Consider the following 22,978-nt stretch of genomic DNA (forward strand, 5'->3'; position numbering starts at 1 on the left):
GAGACATGTTCCCTCCCCTTGAATCTGGGTGGGCTTGTGACTTTGAAAGAAGTGCTACTACATGACTTTCAAAGTAAGACCATAACAGGTGGTACAATCTCTGCCTGGGACTTTTGGGGATGCTCGCTGATAGAAAGCAGCCACCATGCTGTCAGGAAGCCCAACATCCACATGGAGCCACCGTGTGTAAGTGTCCCTGCCAACAGCTACAGCTGAGGTCCCAGCCACTCCAGACTTGTTAAAGAGGCTGCACGTGATATCAGCCTTCAAGTTACCCTGAGCTTCGGAGTCTTTCCCACTGACATTTAAAGAACAGAAACAGCCTATCCCTACTGTGCCCTTTACAAATTCCTGGTCCACAGAATCTTGAGTATAATATAATGGTTGTTCTTTTATGCCAGTAAATATGGCGTGGTTTATTATGCAGTAAAAGAAAACTGATACAATAAGCAATAAGGTAGGGCAACCTTTCTTGTACTGCTCTAAGAGAAACACTGGTGCCCCGGGAGGTATCACCAAGTTTTCTGAGAAAAAATAAAGGTGGGGGAGGGAATTCCCTGGCGGTCCAGTGGTTAGGACTCTACGCTTTCACTGCCGAGAGCGCGGGTTCGATCCCTGGTTGGGGAACTAAGATTCCGCAAGCCTTGGTCAAAAATAAAAAATAAAGGTGGGGGAGAGAGTGGTAGTTCTGTGGTCACTCATACTGTATCTCCTTTTTAAAAATTTTCCATTGCATAAAACTAATGGCTTTAAGAACTCCACAACATCAGGTCTTGAGATACAGAAGAGACCATGACAGTAAAAGGCTATCTTTATAGAGTTTAGATTCTAATCAGGAGCGATAAGCATTAAACAAATAAATAAACAAATTATGGGTACATAATGTCACTTAGAGGTATCTGAAATAAATGACGATTACATCAATTAAAAAAAAAAAAAAGAACTCCAGAAGCAACAACCCAAGGCACCTACCACTGTCAACAAAGTATTCCCCAAATATATTTAACAATGGACTCCTTTTGTCATCATACACAAAACATACCCCCCAAAACTACAGCTTGTAGAATAGTCTGAAACACTGGGTTAAATTCACCAAATCAAACAATCCCAAACACTGGCCAGTTGGAAGAGAATCTTATTTTGTTGCTAAAGCATTATACTCAGGAGGGGCGGCCTTAAATGAGAAGCACAAAACAGTCCAGTTGTGGTTGGAAGGCTCAGCTAGCCTTAGGGCCTCCCCTCAGAGGTTCCTACAGGAAATCAGTCCCTGTGAAGTAATGAGAGGGGGAAAGGGAAGGTATTTGATAAGACCCCGTGCGTGTATAATTTGCATAGAGTGTGCAGGCCCAGCTTCAGCTGTACTAACAGGCACACAGGTGTCCCTGGCAAAGAATGACAGGTCTGAATGCATTCAAGGAAAGGAAAGATGGGAAAACAGGGAGACACCTGCTCAAAGGGAGACTATTTCCAAGCAGTAAAAACCCTTGTTTTTCTGCATGGCTTCTTTTTATTTCAAAATAAAAAGGATTCACAAGCCAGAGTGGGAAAGTGATCCTCAGTGGCCCAGAACAGTTAATCTTGGTTGTTCATACAGTGATAGAAGCCTTGGAATCAGTGAGTCTGTCTCATGCCTGGGGCTTGAGGCTTAGGTGGCATTTCCAGTTCTCAGGTTTCCTATCCACTTATGTTCTGCATCAAAACACCAGAGCCTTGCTCTTTCAGTGTGATTTGATGCTGATGAGAGGCAGGGTGGTACACAAGGTTACGCATCACCTCGAGCCAAGTGGCTGGCTCCCAGCACAGGTTACCTGGGCTGTGGGTGAGCGCCACTGCCACCTAGTGACCATCTTTCAAAAGCACACTCTTCTTCCTCCACTTTCAACAGTCCCGACTGCTCAGACTTTAAGGAGATGAAATTCTCCAGATCAAGAAAGACAGAGTAAAATATAATATCTTTAGCTTTATTTCAAAGACATCCACTGGTTAGCACCTTGAAATTATCTTTCATTTGAAAATCTAGAAGAGGCAAACCATATAGCAGAAAGCTACTGGGCTTTGTCTAAATGGAGCTGGACTGCAGTTTAAAAATGTACGACTATGAGCTGTAATAAGTACCACAGACTGGGTGGCTTAAAACAACAGAAATGTATTACCTCACAGTCATGGAGGCTAGATGTCTAAAATGAAGGTGTCAGTAGGGCTGGTTTCTTCTGGGTACTTTGCAGAAGAAGCTGTTCCATGCCTCTCTCCTAGCTCACAAGGGTTTCTGGCAAGCCCCGATGTTCCTCACCTTGTGGACACATCACTCCAATCCCTGCCTCCATCTCTAGTGTGTTCTCCCCGTGTGTCTGTGTCTCTGTTTCCTCTTACTAGAAGAACACCAGCCATTGGATTAGGGTCCACTCTAATCCAGTTTGACCTCATTTTAACTAACCACATCTGCAAAGACCGTATTTCCAAACAAGGTCACATTCGGAGCTTTTGGGTGGACATGAATTTGGAGGAGACACTATTCAGCCCAGTATAATGACAGGATGTGAGTAGAGGGGAGAATGAGCAATTGGGTCCTTTTTGCATAAACTGCATCATTACTGCAACTGTGAAGTCTTTATATTTTTCTATTTTATTTAAAGGGGATTTGCTCCAAAAAATTAAAAAAAAAAAAATTATTGGTCTAGGCCCATCTTCTCCTGTAAGAGATGAGGACAATGAAACCCAGAGATGGAAAGTAGATGGCCCAAAGTAGTGGCAGGGCCAAGAAGAGGACTCAGTGCAGATCACCTCTCCCTCCCCTACACAGCAACACCACCCAAGGCAGCAGCTCCATTGTTGCTACTCCTGTTGTGGTGGTGGTGGTTTAATAGCAGAGCACCGTGCTGGGCACTGTGGCAGGCAGAATAATGCCTCCCCCAAAGATGTCCACACTTTAAGAAATTTCATTCACTTATTCATAATTCAAACCCCATTTATTTAAACTCTGCTACACAGATATCTTGAGACAATTTTATTTTTCTGTACATTCACTGAATCTTTTCAGCAGCTGTTTATTAGGAACCTACTACTTCTAGAAACGATGGATTAAGAAGTGAACAAGACTCATAAAATCCCTGCCCTCAATGGAGCTTACATCCTAGTGGGAAAGACAGACAGTAAACATGTCATCAAATGATTATGTAAGAGTTTCAAATAGTGCAAAGTTTTAAAAAGTAGTGATGGGACACAGTGTAACTACGTAAAAAAACCCAGAGGACATAAAGAGCACTGTAGCCAGGGTCAGTGAAGGTCACTTAGGGGATATAACATTTAAACTGAGATCTGAATGAGAAGAAAGCAGCCATGTGACAATCTGAGGAATGAATATCCAAGCAGAGAGAACAGCAATGGCAAAGACACTGAGGTAGAAAAGCTCTATATATTTAAGGGACAAAAGAAGGCAAGTGTGGCTGGATGATCAGAGTAGCTAGGGGTAGGTGGTGGTGACTTTGGTAGAGAATCATAGGCAACAGATTCAGAGGCAAAGACTGGGGACCTTTAAGAAACATGATATTGCATTTAGATTGTATTCTAATCACAAAGAGAAGCTATAGGAGTGTTTTAAGCAAGAGAGAGATATGATCTGATTTATTGTGGGAGAAACAAAGATTTTTAGAAGAGTTGTTCCCTGTCCAAGGACAGGGGATCTCAGAGGTGTAGCCCTAGACCAACCTGTGTGGGAGGATTATGGGAATGCCTGTGGGAGGAACTAAGTCATCTCGTCAACCTTCATAGCTGATTTAGGCAAAGGAAGTGAGAAAAAGCGAGGAGACAGAGAGCGTCCCATGAGCACACACAGCATAAGCAAAGGCACTGTGGCAGACAGTGTGTGTGGGCAGGGGTATTGTAGCAGGTCTGAATTAGTGGAGAAATACAGTTAAGGCACATTATGGTGAGGTCTGAGGTAGAGCAGAACAGGACAATTCCTGGAAAGGCCTTGTATATGCTGAGATAAGAAACATGGACTTGATCCTTTGGGTAAGATATCAGAGGATTTTAAGCAGCATGGCCAAAGGATCCAGTTTATGACTTAGACAGAGTAGCCTGAAGGCACTGTTGAAGTCAATGTGACAACAAGAAGAGATGCAGAAGGAAAGTTAGGAGGCTAATTAAATAATCCAGATAGGAGTTGATCAGAACCTGAACATAGTTGTGTTGGAAGTAATAATAATTAATAATAGCATTAACATGTTGTGGTACTTGCTCTGTTCCAGGCACTCTTTTAAGCAATTAATAAATATTAATTCATTTAATGCTCACAAAAATCCCATAAGGTAAGACCTATTACTATCCCCATTTTACAGATGAGGAAACTGAGGTAGAAGGTAGTTAAATAACTCTCCTAAAAGTAATAGAGCAATACAGTAATAAGAAATAAGTGGTAAAGCTGGGAGTGAGGATGAAGGAAAGGAGTTCCAGAAATACTTAGGGGAAAAAGTATTTCAAGGTGTTTAAGGAAAAAATTGGTAACATTTTCTGAGTAGGAAGAATTATGAAAATATCCTACATTTCCAACTGTGCCTTCGGTGTTTGACTATGGCACTGAATGAGATAGAAAAACAGCGGGTAAACCAGTAGGCCTGTCGGGAGATGGATGGATTCAGTTTGAGATGTTTGAAACACCTGTGGAATATCCAAATGGGTATAGGTGAGCAGCAATTTGGAAAAGTAGTTTACTTTTCTTCTTTAAGTTTTATTAAAGTATAATAAGAAAGATGTCCACATTTTAATCTGTAGAGCCTATGAATAAATTATGTTACATGTCAAAGGGGAATTAGGTTGCAATTGAAATTAAGATTGCAAATCAGTTGACCTCGAGATGAGGAGATTATTCTGGACTAGCCAAGTATGTCGAATGTAATCACAAGGGTCCTTAAAAGTAGAAAAGGAAAGCCAAAGAGTGTCAGAGAAAGATGTGACCACAAAAGAAAGGCACAGAGAGATGAACGTCATTGGCTTATTGAAGATGGAGGAAGGGGACCACTAGTCAAAGAATGTGGGTGGCTTCTGGAAGCAGGAGAAAGCAAGGGAACATTCTTCCCTAGAGCCTCCAGAGAGGAACACAGTCTTGCCAACGCCTTGATTTTAGCCCAGCGAGATTCATTTTAGATTCTGACCTCCAGGACAGTAAGATAATAAGTAAATGTGTGTTGTTTAAGCCTCTGATTTTATAGTTTTTTGTTATAGTAGCAATAGAAAACTAATATAGACACTCTGAGGAAGAATCTCTGCTCAATAACGAGAAGTCTGGAGTTAGTGATGGTAGTGTGGTTCAGCTGCTCAGTGAGATCATGAAGGACTCAGGTTCCCTCTTATCAGAAACCTCCACACAACTCCTCCAATAATACTATATTACATGTCTTATTGGTCCAAACTGGGTTATACAGCAATACCTAGTTGCAAGGGAAGGTGAGAAATCTAATATCTGGCAAAGAGTAACAGCATTATCAGGAATAGATCAGCCGAGCCGTGATTCATTGCTTGGAGCTGGGAATATTACTGCCCTGAAACTCGCTGGTAAGGATGCAATGAAGATGGGTATAAGGAGGTAAATAACCTTTGGCAAAGATATAATCTAGCATCTGCCCGACTCTGAGAAGCTTAAAATTCACAGGTGTTGGGACAACTATTCATTTCTAAAACAAAATCTAAAAATCCAAATACGGCACTTATATAACCAGATGCCCCCAATCAGAGAAACACAACATACAAACGGGGGAGGCTAAAGTGCACTAACTATGTATAAGAATTAATACTTTCAATGGGTATAGAAGGCAAGAGTCACTGTTCCCACTCAGGAGATAAGGAAACTCTCTCTTAGTCTTAAGGAGGTTAAGTGAGGTACCCAAACCCATCTAGTGAGCAAAAGTCAGATTCTCATTCTGCTTTTCCCTAGTTGAAAGAGTAAAGAGGAGCAATCGATGCTAATTAAATGCTGGTAGTTAGAAACTTCACAGATCTATCTAGAAGGGCACCTGAACGGGAGTAGCCAAACTGCTGTTACTAGGAGGCCACTGAACATGACCAGCTCTGAGGAATGAGGAAGGGAAGCATGCAAGGAGGCACAGGGGTTTTTTGCCTCCTCACCTCTGGAACGCTTGAATCAGAATATGATTCTTCTTCTGTCCCAAGAAATTAAGTTTCACATAACTTCAAACTCTTCAGAAATTGAGGGCTGCTTATAGTCTTAGTTATAAAAAAAAAAATCATTCCCTTGGTCTGCACCAAAGAGTGATTTCGTAATAGCGGTTACCTCTGAAAAGGAAAGAAAGCAAATGGGATCAAAAGAGGCAGACAGGGACTTTCAACTAAAACCATAATGTTTAATCTCTTAGAAATATGAAAAATCTGAATAAAAACAATGGCACAATATTAAGAAGTATTAAATATTAAAGCTAGCTGATGGGTATAAAAGCATTTGTTATAGTATCCTATTTTTTTCTCTAAATTCATGAAATATCTCCCAATTTAAAAAAATATTTTTAAAATTAAAAGATAATTTTAACTGCACAGTGCAAATGGGTTTTATTCATTATTCATTAACTATATGTGAGTTAAGTGGTGGTTGTGTGCTAGTCACACTTCTGGACGCTACAAGCAAGACCCACAAAGTCACCGCCTCCACGGAGATGACATTCTTGTCAAGCCAGACAGGAATCAAACAAGGCCACTGCAGTGAGTGTGAAGTGTGTTACAGGAACAAAACAGAGGAATGTGATAAATAGGGACCCAGAAACTGTTGATTCTCATGAGGCAGACAGGAAGAGGAACATGGCTGAGGAGCTGGCATTTGATCTAACACGTGAATAATAAAAACAAGTCATTCAAAGAATAAGGAAAAGAGTACTTTATGAAGAGCAATCAGAGCATGCAAAGGCCCTGAAGGCTTACAGTATTCTAAGAACCAAAAGCGGCCCAGGCTTGTTAAGTCATAGCAAGCAATGTGGTGACAGATGTGGTCAGAAAGGTAGGCAAGAGGGCTTTGTAGTCATGGCAAGAAATGTAGATTTTTATCTGAAGTGCAATGGGTAGCCAATGGATGGAGGGTTGAAGGAGAGGGTTTAAGGAAGGGTACAAGGTGTGTATATATATATATATATATATATATATATATATATATATATATACTTATATATATATATATATATAAAACATGTGAAATATATTACAGTGTACTGACAAGTGGAAAAAGCATATTAAAGAACACTATGATAGTAACACATGTTTGTCCCCAAAATGCATATTGTTTGCATGGCAGAAGTTGGGAAACATTTATTCAAATGTGGTGGGATTTCAAGTGACTTTATTATATTTTCTATCTATATGTTCTATCTATCTATATGTCCTTCCTTTTCTTTCATTGCCCAGACACTAAACCTTACTTCTAATCCAGTACTCTTTCTGGTGAATCATAACATCCTTCCCATATCTGGATGTCCTGATAAATGTTTTAGAGAGAGTTCTACTGGCCCTCAGGCTAACTTTGGATCATCCCCTGTAAGTGCCTGATTTGGGGGCCTGGGAGGGAGATGATGGTGGGGTTTCATTTTAAATATGTCAAGTGTGAGATGTTTACATTAGTTAGGACAGCCATAACAAAAGACCACACACTGAGTGGCTTAAACAACAGAAATTAATTTTCTCACAATTCTGGAGGCTAAAAGTCTAAAATCAAGGTGTTGGCAGGGTTGGTTCCTTCTGAGGTCTCTCCTTGGCTTGTAGATGATTATCTTCTCTTTGTGCCTTCACACGGTGATCCCTCTGTGTGTGTCTATGTCCTTCACCTCTTCTTATAAGGATAACACCTTTTAGACTAGGGCCCACCCTAACAACCTCATTTTAACTTAATTACCTCTATAAAGAACCTATCTTCAAATATAGTCACATGTGGAGATACTGGGGTTTAGGACTCCAACATATGAATTTGGCGGGTAGGGGGAAGGGGACAAATTCAGCTCAGAACGATGTCCATCCAGGGGGCGACTTTCAGAGGATGTTACAAACGTGGCTCTGCAGCTGAGTAGAGTACACTGGCCTGGAGGTAAAGACTTGGGAGTCTTTTCTGTGTAAATGCACTCACCCTAGGAGAGCCTGTAGCAACAGGAGAGTCCATGACAGAGGGACGCCAAGGAAAAGAGCCTACGAAAGAGGTAGAGAAGGCCTAACCCAAGAAGTAGGAGGACAATTAGGAGAGACTGAGGACATGCAAGTTTCAAGAAGGAGAGTGGTCATTAGTGTCAAACTCTAGGTTCTGAAACCGTATCCTACAAACAATCCTTCTAGGGCCCCTCTCAGATTGCACCTCTACCATCGGCTCAAGGTCACCACCATGGCTCCCACTGGCAATAAGACAATCAGTCCACCATCCAAGGGTCTCCACAATATGATTCTAACCCCTTTTAAATGTTATCTCCCTTTAGCGTCCTTCAAAATCCTTCAGCATTAGTGACACAGAATTGTCCCTACATACTTGCCCAAAGTGCAGTGGCCTCTGTCCCTTTGTGATTGTTACCTCCCCACCCAGGAATGACCTCTCCATTATTCTGCTCATCCTGATCCTACCGTCCTTCAAGGACAACACCACCCTTAGCAATTTCTCCATATGAAGTTGATTTCTATGTGTGTCTATCTGCTGCACTGGGGCTGTGGACTCTTTAGAGAAAATCCTTTCTATTATTTATCCCTGGCACCCCTTGAAGCCTGCCATGGTGCCTAGTATATAGCAGGTGCTCAAAAAAGGGCTTTTTGCATGAATGAACTAATGTTGTTTTGTATCAAACAGAATTAAATAGAATCCAGCAGCTGACATTTAAAAATGTTAATGCTACTGACTCACCTGTTTGGGGGAAGGGATGAGTTTTCTTTGAAGACTTAGTGACTTTCACATCTGCCAGATGTGCCGTATCCTCTTTAATGTGGTCATTTATTACAAGGAGAAACAGTTACTCGTGATTCAGGTATTTTCATACAGTTGGATTATTATGCCTGAAAATTAATATCGTTCTGCACTTTGATATTTACTTCAGGGTCAGTAGAAATGTAACTATCCTCACTCTCTATTTGTGTTCAGTCTAATCACTTAGCAAGAGGATTAGAGCCAGTACACACTGATTTTTCTGAAGACTTGGGAGTGATTTTTTTTTTATTCTGACACTGTATTTTCCAAATGTATTAATATATGATAATTATTTCTTAATATTTTAATCGTCTTAACATGTTAACATTCTTAACATGTTCTTAGTCACTGAATATTGAGGGTAATATATACATAAGGTTGTACACTTGTACACAAAATTTTTTCTATGATGTTTTATTGTAATTATATGTACAGATAAGATAGGGTACTGCTTCCTTCAAGACCTTCATTAAAGTCAAATTGGAATTTTATTGTGGATTAAGGATGTTAAGGCATTAATTACTGTAATTCCTTACATATGATGCTATTCAAAACCTTTCCAAACCCATCAACTCATGTAACAACACTTTGAGATAGTTTGGCTAATGTTATCGCCACCATTTTACGCACTAAAAAAAGGGACACAAGATATTAAGAAGATGTAGTAAGTTATCAGACCCATGACAAAAACAGGTCTCCTTTCCTCAATTCCATGTACTTGCCAAAGACTATATAAACCTCATTACACAAATAATTCATGATTAGATTAAATGACCTTTAAGGTCTCTTCTAATTCTGAGATTCTATGAGTCCACAGATAAATATATTCCTTTCAAGAGTCCTTCATATACCAACCTTTATTTTTTATTAGCTGTAGTGCTTAATGGTTAAGAGCCAGTGATCTGAAGTGAATCTGAATCATAATATTCCAGCTAGCCCAATTATAATATTGCTTTAGTCAAGTTATATAATTTTTCTGAATTTCATTTTTCTCATCTGTAATTTGGGGATAATAATAGTACCTGCCTTCTGAATTATTATGAAGCTTCGATGAAATAATACCTATAAAGTCCTTAGCAAAGTACCTAGGACATATTAAGCACTCCATGAACACTAGATGCTATAATTAATGTTGCTGCTGCTATTATTATCATCATTATTAAATTCGAGGATATATTTGTACTTTTAGAACTATGTCCTAAGGATAGTAAGAATAAACTAGTTAAACATCTTCCCTCTATGAATTTTATACAAACCAGGGTCATGAAATATAGTTAGCCAGTTGATCATTCATGTTGTAGAAGACAGAGCATTTAGATGCCCTGGAACTGGAATTCAACCATGAATTAAAATACCCAGTCTCCTGACTATAATAAAGACAAATTCTCTAGTGGAAATAGTTCACCAAGGATTTATTAAAACTTCCCTGTAGGAGAAAAAGATTCAGAGGTTTTCACTATAAGTAGAAAATACATAGAATCAGAACTTAAACCTCAAAGCTTTCATCTTTCTTTATGAAATTCAACAGAAGTCCTTTTAAGAAGTGTTAATCCAGTTAAATATTTACCAAACCTTACTCTCAGCTGAAATGGGTGTAAAATCTCAAATTAGAAAGTCTCCTATTTGGTTAACTCCCATCGGATTTGGCTGCATTTTAAGGAGAAGAGCATTAGCACAAAAACTTCAGTATCAGTGTTGGAAGCTGACACACCGGTGAAAAGGAAAACATGACAGTCAAAGATAGAGCGGATTTCCTGTGTGTGCTAAAAAGAGAAAAACATTTCTTTGGCTATTACGGATACAATTAAAGTAAAGCTTTAAGATAATGTTTCTATCAGAGGTTGAAGGGATGAATATCAAATCCCTATTATGAGGCAAATATACATATATCTTATCAGTTTTTCTTTATACAACCTTATAACAAAAGAATATTATTCCTTATCAACCTAAAATTGTGCAGAGACCTAAAGAAGTGAGTAGCCTGTGATCACATAGCTGGTGAAATATAAAAGTGGATTCAAGTCCCAGAGCCCAAGACCCTCAGCTAGCTCAGACTGTTCTTCTTTATTTATTCAACAAAAGTTTATGGAAGTATATCATTTTAAGTTTATTAGGAATCAGCTGGAGAAACAGTGGTGGATGAGACATTGTTCCTACCCGCTGTAAAGTTATAGTCCTGGAAGAGAGATAAACAAATGTGCTAAGACAGCAGTAAGAGAAGTGAAAAAGGAAGCAAAAGAGGGGCTACTAATTCAGACCTGCTCTCTCATTACAGGTCTCAAAGAGGGTTGCATTTTCAAAGAAGCACGTAATACAGGTTTACAAGTATACAAACTGTGAGCACATCGAGGTTTAATTTCACTAGCAGGACCCCAGCGATCCAATCCCTAAGCAAACACCCAGGGCTGATCTCCAGAGATGTTTCTGAATCTCAACCAGTACCTCCACAGTTCCCAACCCAGAATGGATTTCAGCATGAGGATGAGAAGAAGAATGAGAAAGAAGGTAACTGAATGACTCTAAACTATAGCTTAAAACAAAAAATCAACTCCCCTCTCAGAGATACTTGTTAACTTTCAATATCCCAGTTGAACTTTAAAGGACACTTCTATTTTGGTTAAGGGAGAGTATAGATCCACACAACAAGGTCAAACATATTAGAGTTAGTTGCTTTATACCTTTTCCCACATCAGCACACCAGCCAGCAGCTAGACTAAGGGGGAGACAGCTATGCTGAAACTAGAGTGAGCTCAAAATTATAAAAGCTCACACGTAGTTTTCACAGTCTATAGATTCTCTCTTTCCTTGTCACACTGAGCCCATATGCAGTCATTATGTTCTCCCCACAGTCACTCTCCTTTGTGCCATGTTCTTTTATCTGCGTTGGGACGCTGGGATGTTCAACTCTCCTTTGTTCATTCATCATCAAAACTTTAGTGGGCTTCCATTATGTGCCAGGCAACATACTGTGGGTTGGAAATACCAGAAAGAGAATGAAGGGTCCCATCTTCTCCCACATACATACTAACAGTCTACTGCTTGGGCAACAGACTGCTAAAGCAGTGGTAGCAAAGAATGGTTAAAGTGGTTGAACTAGCCCAGGAATGGCAAATAAGCTAGGTGAGGAAAACAATTAGGAGCACTAGAGTCAGGCTGTCGACACTCAAGTCTTGATTCCCCTAGCTGTTTGACCTTGAGCAAGTCATTTATGTCCTCTGTGCCACAGTTTCTCCATCTTAAAAATAATGATAATAACAATTCCTAGCACATAATGTTGTGTGATGGTTTAAAAAGAGAGTACATATTGATTATCTAGAACAATTCCTGGCACATGATAGGCACTCAATAAATATTGCTGTGTCTCTCTCACCAAGTGATTAGTACTTATGCTGGCTGGGGTTATTTGGATGTAGATGTGATGTGAAGTTAGGAGTGCAAAAGGTGTATTAGGGGGTAATACCTGTAAAAGGAAATGGAGAGGAAGTGGGATTGGACAGAGGGAACTATCTGACAAGCCCATCTAGGAGCTCTAGAGCAGACTGCCCCTTAGAGGTGTCTCACAGTGGGCACAAAGGGCTGGGCACTTATACCACAGCCCCGCTCAAGGACTGAAAGAGTACAGCCTCAGTTCAAAAGTTCAGACAGACCCCAAAGGACCGAACAGCGGAAGGCCACTAACTAACCATATCGTCAGCAGCTGGGCAGCAAGTCCTTTCCTGAAAGGAGACCTGGGCAGGCATTTCCATGTTGGCCGTAGCAGTCACTGTCTGGGGTGCTGGTTCAGAAGGATTCGGAGGAAGTGCTGGAATTCAGTGGGCTAAGGCAAGTGGAGACCTCATGACTGCTTAAGACTTCAGCCATGGCTCTTGAGCAAGGAGGAGAGGCCCACCTGCCAGGAATCTGCCCTACTCAAATAGATTGTCTCAAAAGGCTCCTCCACCTCTGACAAACTCAGTTCTTTATTCCTTCTTCAGCAGTTTCTTTTAGACCCCAAGGATGCCAAGAGGGCCCTGGCCCTAGGACTCCGCTGCTCCCTAACACAGTGCTATATATACCATGCTCTTCTAAGGGAGGGGAAAGCAGCCAACTGTCCAGAGGCTCAGGATTTACAGAATCATAGAGCACTAGTGGCTCTAGGCCCCACCCTTAGCTTTGGCTCTGTGTGTCCTTCTCAGAACCTCTTCTAAGGCCCAGAGGTTCTCATTTGCATTCAGACTATCAATCTAGGTCTAGAAGAATGACAGTCTGCTTAGAGCAACACTAATTACTTACACCCCGAACTTATTCCAAAATGCATTTACAGAATCTTTAAAAACAATATAACTAGGCTACTTCTAATAAAGGCTTTATCTAAATTACTGATGCACTTGTAAGGCAAACAAAATATAGATAGAGTACAACTGTGGGGAAAGTTTCTAGCAAAGAGGGGCTCTGGATAAAAGTAAAATGCTATCAGGGAACAAAATCAGAGTTATCAGCTCAAGCAGGTAATGGATCTTTTAGCACTTAAATATTTTCTTGTTGTTTTGCAACTGTGCTTTCAGCAGGAGGGAATCTGTGATTTAGTAAGACAGCTCATTTTTGCTATCCATTGTATTTCATTTATGGTTAAGCACAGAGAGGATCTGGGCTGTGGCAGGTGTGTGTTCAGCTGCACGCAGCAGAGAGCAGAAAATCTGAACAGCTGATGGCAGTACCTAGTCCCATCTCTCATCTGGTGGCAGCCACCTGCAGGGAGGTAAATCTCCCAGGAAGAAACTAAAAGTCTCAATTGCAACTTTAGAGTCTTAAACTTCAGAACTCTACGTGCACACAAAAACTAAAACAACCTCTGATGTCGATACCTGAATTCTGGATTTTAAATGTTCTCAAATTTTTAAAAATATTTCTTCGTGAAGCATAACTGGTGGTCATAAACAGTGCCTAGAATGGAGCTGGTTTCTCAGTTCCATAAACGGTTGCTGACTGTGTAAGAAATAACAAAGCAAAGCTGTCTTCCATCCTTGAAGTTCATGAAGCAGATTTACCAAGTTTAAGACCACACACTTCACACACTATATGTTGGTCCTAATGTCCTCTCTGTGATTCCAAATCACAGACTTATCACTCTTTTCCTACTAAACCACCACCCCAACCTCCCTTAACATCATCAACTTTAACAACACCTGCTCCTGATCCTTGTTCCCACAAGCCTGTGATAACAGAGATACCCATCAGGGCCCCTGGTCGAGCTTCCCATCCCTCACCTCACCTTTGATTTTAGACTGCAGCTCACTTTGAAAGTCAAGAAAGTAAGTGACCCAGAGGTGAACCTTCGGGCAGTTCCAACTGGACTGGGAATGGGGTTCCTCCAAAAGGCCACAGCCATGGCCAGAGACACCTTTCTCATTTCCAGGCAACAGAGTCCCAGGGAATACTCTGTGACTCATCCTCAGCAGCTGTTTCAAGGGCACTGAGCTCTGCAGGCTGAACAGGTGGGGGTCTGTCTTATTTATTTGACAGTTTTTCATAGTCAAGCACCAGGAGAAATGAAAATTACAGTCGTAGCTCTTAAGAAACTCCTAAAGGAACACAGGGTTGGCCTTGGGTAAATTTTGATATCAGGCAATTGGCTTTAAGGCCCTCCAACTTCATTTTTTGACAATCCTCTTGCTCTATGATGCTCCTGATTATCATACTCCAACTCTCCCCTAACACATATTACCATGTACCTATCAGGAAATATCTGTGAGCATCTGAGAAGGCTGCTCTGACTCTAGCTGGGACTACTCGCTCCCTTTTCTGTGATCTTATTGCAACATACTGTGGCCCAAATCACATTGCAGTATTGCCTATGATCCATGTATCTGTCTACTTGATAGACTGTAAGATCCCTAAGGGCAGGCACCAAGTATTACTCATCTTAACCTAGCACATAGGAAGCTAGTTGAATTGTAACTGATTTGCACTGAAGCCTTAGGAGGAAATTATGGAGGAAAATGTTATTTGGAGAGATTAAAATTTAAAGATTCTTTATTAAAACAGATATCCTTTTACTCACATTTTAAAATGAGCAAATTAGATGAGCCAATAATTCACCAAAGAAATGCAAATAAACAAATAAGAAAAAGTTCAGCATTACTAATAAAGAAAATACAAACAAGTTACAAGTTTCTGAGCCGCAAACTGCCAAATATGCCACACACACACACACACACACACACACACACGTACACACGCACCCCTTCTTTTAAGATTTTCAATATAAAGTGCCAGCAGTGTAAGGTCCTTGTTACTATAACCTCATCAACTTTTACGTATGTATGCATGTGGGTGTGTATGTGTGTGTGTGTGTGTGTGTGTGTATATATATATATACACACACACACACACACATACACACATGCACACACACATATATATATCTCCCCTGTTTGAGAACATTTGCCCTTTAATTTGCATTTAAAATCAGTTTCTTTAAATATTTTAGTTACAAGCTCTGAATAGTGAAGACATAGTAGATACTGCAAGCACCTCAGTATCTGTTCCCAGCCCCAGGCCTTGCTTCTTCGGTCAAGAGACAAATGAGCACTCTGCACTAAACTGGAGCCCTGGGGTCAAGTGTCAGCAGCCTCAGGCCTGGATGCAGTTGGATATTCCAATGACTGTGCCCAGACCTAATGGACAGTACCTGAGAGGTGACATCAGCCACTTCCCCACTGTGCACTAACAACTTGCGATTGGTTTCTGCCATAGGCCATCCTCCCCCAGACCTGTGTTCTGAGGAGGAAGAACCAAGGCCCTGCTCCCTAAGAGCTGCAGTGCAGGAAGGGACAGAACTGCCTCTTTAGGCAACGTGCTTACACCAATGAAATTTAAAAGCTCAAGTCAAGCTGAGCCAGTCTACAGGCCTCCCTCACCCCAATCCCTATATATATATATATAGTCAGGCCATTCAAGATGGCTGTTCTCTTGCTCACTGTACATCCCCTGCTCAACCAGTCCCTGCTTCACTCACGTGACTAGCCAATCCTCTTAATTATAGGGCTTCATTAGACCCTGATAACTGATAAGCCCACCTGACGGCAATTCGCCTGATAAATAGTAGCCTCCTTCTCCCCTGGGGTAGCGAAGGCTGCTGTCATGTCTTGCTCACCTTCTGCTGCACACGGTGGAGGTGCTGCTGCAGGACCTTGCTTTGGGCTGGTAAGATTCCATGTCCATTAAGCCACTGATGTCTCTGTCACCGTCTCGGGGCTCTTTCTTCGGTCTCGAGGCTGGGCGATTACAAGAAATGCAGGCCTGCGGGGTGTAGTCCAACATATATATATGTTTTGTTTTTTTTTTTCCTATTCTCCTAATCCTACCTCTAGAAATCTAACCTTAGAAAAAAAATCAGATACAGATGAATTATATTATGATATGCTGGCAGTATTGCTTATAATAGTGAAAAAAATGGAAACAGCTTATCCAATTGTATGTAGGAAAGTGGTTGTTAGATCAACCAAGTTCATCCAACAATTGAAAACAAACTTTATAAGGATATTTAATGACATGAATGAAAGCTAATGATAAAGTATTAAGTGGGAGACTGCAGGAAAAAACAATTATTTTAAAAAGAGGAGAGTAGTCAACCGGAAAAATGGTAAACAAAAGTCATGTAAGATAAAGTCTAAGAAGTGAATAGCTTATTACTTTGGCAATTTAGGCGGCCAAATTTATCCTCAGCAAAAGTATTCTTTTGTCTTTATCTTTAAAAAAAAGCCAGTTGCTTTTCTGAGTGTCTAACCAGCTCCTGGGCTCTCTGAGAGCTAGAGGTAGAGGAAAGCACACAACATTGAAGTCGAATATGCGTTTAAGGTCTTGATTTCACCACACATTACCCTCATAGGTCTCATAACCTCGGAGACATTAATTAAACTTTAATCCTCAGTTTTTTTCATCTGTCAAATGAGCATAATACTTGTAAAGAGTCTATCTAGCAGAGTAACTAGCAAATACTGATGATAATCTTTTCCATTTCTTGCATATTAAATATATTTATAATTACCTGTCCCACTCAGCTTCTAACTGGACATTAACCAGGTGAAACTAATCCTTGACCATCGTTAATGGGACCAGGTTAACTGACCCTAGAGGAGGCCCATCCATAAACTAATCTGACTCAATCAATATTTCTCACCTGAAAATCTGAATAGTAGAGGAAAGTTCCAGTAACTGGAAGGAAGTAGAGCTGAAACATCAGAATACAGACTTGAAGCTGATGGCTACAGCCACATATAGGATAAATAATATTGAAAGCTCATTAAGAGAGGAGTAGCAGACATGAAAAGAAAGGAGTGAGGAGAGCGCTTATACATTCTTGTAACAAATTATCACAGGCTTCTCAGGCATGCCAGCCCAGGGTCAGGCTGGACATGGCTGGGGGCTTCTGCAGAGCTACTCTCCCCTGTGGGCCTAGTGGTCCCTTGAACTGGTGGAACCTCACCCTGGAGTCTGCCTGTCTCTCCCACAAAGCTTCAGCCCCCAGAAAAGCCTCAGCCCCTTAGTTTGGCCCACGGACGCTAGCTGGGCTGTGTATGCCAACCCAGGCCCTCCAGCCAGGTGCCACCCAGCCCTCCTGCTCCATCCAGCCCCTGGCCTTGGTGGCTTCCACCCGTGCCTCTACCCTCTGAGTTTTGCATGTTCCACTAACCCAGGCAGGCAGTGGGTAGAGGCGGGAGCTTCTAGCTGCATCTGTGAGAGCAGAACAGTAACTCCCCGCTGAGGCGCCTACCCCCAATAAAAGCAATTCTAACCTTACAAAAATATTCTCAAGCTCAGTGACTTAAAGCAACACAAACTTATAATTCTGACGGTCAGAAGGCTGAAATGGGTCTCACTGTGTTTAAATCAAGGTGTTGGCAGAACTGCATTTCTCCCAGAGGCTCTAGAGGAAAAGCCAATCCCTTGCCTTTTCTAGCTTCTTCAAGGCCCCTACTTTCCTTGATTTGTAGCCTCCTTCCAGCTACGTCATCACTCCAACCTCTGCTTCCATCATCACATTTTCTCTCCTACTTCTGCTGTCACATGGCCTCCCCTACTATGTCCTATTATGCCCCTCAGACCTCCCTTTTATAAGGACTCTAATGATTACACTGGACCCATCCAGATAATCTCCCCATCTCAAGCTCTTTAATCACATCTCCAAAGTCCCTTTTGTCCTAATTCCCTTAGCCTGCCATATTACCTTACATGACATCTGGGGAGCATTATTAGCCTACCATTGTGACCACGCAGCCTCAGACTATTTCCAGCCCTGACTCTGTAAGGTTGCTTACTGTAATCTCATGTGGCAGAAATAATGCCTTTCCCGAGGCACATAGGAAGTGTATGCTCCTCAACCCCTTTGCAGTTAAATTGGGGCCAAGTGAGAGATTTAGGCTAATGGGATGTGTTCAGAAGGGAGACGAGCCCTTGCTTCTCAACATGTGGTCTGCAGGGCAGCAGCAGGACCATCATCTTGGAGCTTGTTAGGCTCCAACTGAGGCCTCTGAGTCAGACTCCTCATTTCAATGAGGTCCCAGGTGATTCTGATGCACATTAAAGTTCAAGAAGCACTGATATAGGCCACTTCCAACCCTGGCACTTAAAAATACAAAATCCAATCCTCTAGCTGTCTCTTCCTCTACTGCAGTGACCTCAGAGGCCAAGAGTTCCAGGTCGCAAAGCTACAAAAACAGAGGCCACCCAAAGCACAACATAACATAAGCAAAAGATAAACTTCTAAGTTAAGGCACCAAAATTTGGGGGATTGCCTATTGTGGCAACTACTTTTTTTCTTTTTTTTTTGGCTGTGTTGGGTCTTCGTTGCTGCGCACCGGCTTTCTCTAGCTGTGGTGAGCAGGGGCTACTCTTCGTTGCGCTGCACGGGCTTCTCACTGTGGTGGCTTCTCTTGTTGTGGCGCACGAGCTCTAGGTACGCGGGTTTCAATAGTTGTGGCACATGGGCTCAGTAGTTGTGGCTTGCAGGCTCTAGAGCTCAGGCTCAGTAGTTGTGGCGCACGGGCTTAGGTGCTCTGCAGCATGTGGGATCTTCCCAGACGAGGGATCGAACCCGTGTGCCCTGAATTGGCAGGCAGATTCTTAACCACTGCACCACTAGGGAAGCCCACGGCAACTACTTTGAATTATCCTGGTTTTCAGTAAGATATTGATTTGAGCTAGCTTGGGTAGATTTGTTTCATGCAATCAAAACTTTGCCCACAACAGCAGTTCTCAAACAAGTGTGCATCAGAATTACCTGAAGAGCTGCTTAAAACAAATTTAAGCCGGGCCCCACGCCCTAGAGTTTCTGATTTACTAGGTCATGGGTGAGGCACAATAACTTGCATTTCTAACAAGTTCCCCAATGATGCTGATGCTGCTGGGCTGAGACCACATTTTGAGAGCCACTGGCTTACAATTTCACTGTCAGAAGCTTTCCATCACTATATAATTCAATTCAGACAGTATAGACCAGGAGTCTGCAAACTATTGCCCATGGGCCAAATCTGACCCACTGGCAGTTTTCCCGAGTAAAGTTTACTGGAACTTTGGAACACAGCCGTATCTATTTATTTATCATCTATGGCTGCTTCCTCACTACAAAGGCAGAGTTGAATCACTGCAACAGAGACCATATGGCCTGCTGCTATGTACTGAGTGTGGAGTAGTTGAGGGCTAATCCACTAAATTGGTTGGGTGGCACTTATAATAGTCTCTATACAAATTCACATGTTGATCTAATCACCAAAGTGATGGTATTAGAAGGTGGGGCCTTTGGGAGATGCAAGTCATGAGGGTAGGGCCCTCATGAATGGGATTAGTGCCCTTATAAAAGAGACCCCATAGAGCTCCCTTACCCCTTCTGCCATATGAGAACACAGCGAGAAGATGGCTGTCTATGAACCAGAGAGCAGGTTCTCACCAGACACCAAATCTGCTGATGCCTTGGTCTTGGACTTCTGGCCTCCCAAACTGAGAAATTTCTGTTGTTTATAAGCTACTCAATCTGTCATATTTTATTATAGCAGCCCAAATGGACTGACACCCACAAAACCTAAAATATTGACTGCCTGGCCCTTTACAGAAATGACTGCTGATCTCTGATACAGACTACAGTGGAATTGTTTTCCTTATATTATCCTGAGACTACAGAACAGGCAGTCAATATACTTGAGTATATTCGTTGATTATTCTCTACTTCTACTATGCCATTTTCACTTTGACAACAACCACAAGAAAATTATTTGAAAACTGGTATTTACTATTACTATTATGTCCCTAGTAAGAGCATTTGTTATCAAGTACAAGTCTCCCCAACATGGAACTGGAAAGATTCTTGGGAAGCAACAGGATTTTCAAAGCGCTTGTAAAAGTTGGCAAAGTCAGGATTGTTTTAGTATACCTAGAAGAGAGCTGAGGCAGAAGAGGTGTTGCACAAATGAAAACCAGGCATTTTTCAATGTTATAAACACCATCTTGATTACCTCACGACCTATCTGCTTGAGTTACAAATCAAAATGGGCCTCTATGTCTTTCATCACTCTAGGGTCAACCTAGTTTATTAAAATTAAACTGCCTGTTATCCTCCAGAATGGTACATAAGCCTATAATATATGCTCTTTCCACCCACTTCAAAAGCCCTATGACCCATTTTTTTTTTAAAAATCCTTAAATGTGCCAACCCACACACACACAAAAGCACTGTCTTTTTTTTTGGTAACTATTCTTTCAGGCTTATGCCTTTTAAAATAGTAGTGTCTGCAGAAATGTCACATCAAAAGAAACTGCCAGAGGTAGAAGTACTTAACTGAAACTTCTTTTATTAGTATATTGGAAGAAATCTGCTGGCCTAAGAATGGAAAAAGGACTGATACTGAATAAAAACTCCACAGTGCCAAAGGGAGATTTTTTTTTTTTGCTATTAAAAAAAATCCCACCTCATATTTTAAAATCTAAATGAGAAGATTCTCTACTGACTGTAGCCAGTTTCTTTTTGTTTTTAAAAAAAAACCCTTTCAGAGCCTCCCCAGAATTCTGATCCCTAAATGGAACTAAGGGATCAAAATGGAACTTAGGGCTAATCCATTAAGTTGGTCAGCTGGCATGTATACTAGTCTCTGTGTAAAGTCAGTCTCCACTACACAGTTGTCAACTATGTCAATCCCCCTCATACTCCTTTAGAGCTACTCACACCAGAGCTCTTAGTAGGCACTGTGCCCTCACTTTTTTCTGGAGTATGCATAGACTCGTCCCTTTATCTGCAAAACCTTAAGTCCACTGTTTTGATTAATCCTCATTCTATTACTTTATGACTCACCATAGCCTCCTCCCTTACCCACCACCTCAGGAAGAATCCTGACCCTACCTCCTCCAAAGTGTCCCCAACTTTCTAAGAGGTCCACAAAGGGGTGCCTCACATGCCCATAGACCAGGCATCCAGTTTCGTCCTTTACCTACTGTCCGCCACGTTTTCTCAGACCCTGGCTCCCTGTGTCTAGGGCCTGAGAGCAGCATCCACTGCAGATGATGCCCGTTGTATGAATGCCAAAGTTCTGGCCAAAGATATTGTTGCTGCAACTGCTAAGATGGGAAACAGAGGGATGCTGGCTTCCCTTCCGGGTAGGAAATTGTTCCTCTCCCTTTAACTCTATACCACACTTTGTCACTTGGGCCCCAAAGAAAACATGTGTCATCTTTCTGGGGCAAGTCCCTAACCAGAACTCACACATCTTTCTCCAACAGTACGCAACAGTTCTTCCTCCTCAGGATAGTCTAAATCTAGTCATTTAAAAATATATACCCTCAAGTTCTCATTCTACTGACATGGTATTTTCCTTCCAATTAGTCCCCCAGTCACACCTCCACAAACATGTCCATTTTATAAGAAAGGTTTGGCTTTATGTAACCCCTCTATGACCCACAGCATTGGGCAGGCATAAAGATGGATTATTAGAAATAAACATCTCTCAGGAATACTCATAGAGTCATCCAAACATCTCTTTTCTTTTCTTGATCACTTCTGATCCACACTGATTCAGACTCAGAAGAGTATCTGAGAATCTGCTCTCCCTGATCTCCCTCCAGCTCCTCTTTTCTACCCTTCTGTTCCTGGCCTGCTGGTTTCCCCACTCTCTCCCAGATCAAGGCCATACATATCTTTTTTTCATGGCTCCTCCGTAGTTGTATATTGGGTTTTTCAAATTTTTCACAGCTGAGCATCTATAAGCCAAACATTCCTTTCTTGTCTCTAATAGCATCACATTGATGCATTATGCCAAAAGACCCTTTTCCTACCAGTGCCAGGAAGGAAAATGAGGGAAAAGAAAATCGCTCATGTCACATGTATGTTTGTCTAAAAGGTTCTGCACCAAAGATGGATTAAAATCTCCATCTTTGGAGGGGACCTTCAAGATGGCAGAGGAGTAAGAGGTGGAGATCACCTTCCTCCCCACAAATACATCAAAAATACATCTACATGTGGAAAAACCGCTACAGAACACCTATGAATGCTGGCAGAAGACCTCAGACTTCCCAAAAGGCAAGAAACTCCCCACGTACCTGGGTAGGGCAAAAGAAAAAAGGAAAAACAGAGACAAAAGAATAGGGATGGGAACTGCACCTCTGGGAGGGGGCTGTGAAGAAGGAAAAGTTTCCACACACTAGGAAGCCCCTTCACTAGCGGAGACAGGGGGTGGGTGGGGGGGAAGCTTTGGAGCCACGGAAGAGAGCGCAGCCACAGGGGTGCAGAGTGCAAAGTGGAGAGATTCCTGCACAGAGGATCTCTGCTGACCAGCACTCACCAGCCTGAGAGGCCTGTCTGCTCACCTGCTGGCCGGGGCGGGTAGGGGCTGGGAGCTGAGGCACGGGCTTCAGAGGTCAGATCCCAGGGAGAGGACTGGGGTTGGCTGCGTGAACACAGCCTGAAGGGGGCTAGTGAGCCACAACTAGCTGGGAGGGAGTCTGGGAAAAAGTCTGGAGCTGCCGAAGAGACAAGAAACCATTGTTTCCGGGTGCAAAAGGAGAGGGGATTCAGAGCACACCCTA

The sequence above is a fragment of the Balaenoptera physalus genome (assembly GCF_965194825.1).
Source record: "Balaenoptera physalus genome assembly, chromosome: 10".
Classification (NCBI taxonomy): domain Eukaryota; kingdom Metazoa; phylum Chordata; class Mammalia; order Artiodactyla; family Balaenopteridae; genus Balaenoptera; species Balaenoptera physalus.